The sequence below is a fragment of the Myotis davidii genome, unplaced genomic scaffold (assembly GCF_000327345.1).
Source record: "Myotis davidii unplaced genomic scaffold, ASM32734v1 scaffold327, whole genome shotgun sequence".
In the NCBI taxonomy this organism is placed as follows: domain Eukaryota; kingdom Metazoa; phylum Chordata; class Mammalia; order Chiroptera; family Vespertilionidae; genus Myotis; species Myotis davidii.
In genome coordinates, this window is record NW_006298628.1 from 474011 (window position 1) to 474554 (window position 544).

Sequence of the window (544 nt, forward strand, 5' to 3'; positions counted from 1 at the left end):
TGAATAAAGGAATGAAAAATGAATAATAAATGATATTGAAGTTAAGATAAGCAAGACATTTATCATCCGTACTTTAAAGCTAATCAAAGAAAATAACAGTAGCTAAAACCTGTGCTCCGTTGAACTGATTGTCCATTTTTATAGAAAACAAAATGAAAATTTTAATAAAATGCAGTGGCCGGAGGCTGGGGACAGACAGAAGAAAGACCCCACGGTGGTCAGGAGAGGCTGTGCTCAGACCCCAGGACACCCCCGGTCGGCCACTTTCACGCGGGGCCATCCACTCCACAGGGGGGCAGCGCCCAGCCTGGCTCTAGGTCCTGGGGGGGCCAGGGCCAGGTTGCCCAGGCTCTGAGCCTGGCCCCACCTTTGCAGGTATGTTCACCCTCTCACTGAGCTGCCCCCCCCCCGGCCTGGTGCGGCCTTCATTTCTTTATCTGCCATGTGGGGGTAAAGTTAACTCCAGCGTCTCGGAGCTTTAAAGAGGTTTCATCCCCCTGCATCCTCCTCTGTGAAAGGAGGATAACGTTTTCTTGCCTCGAGG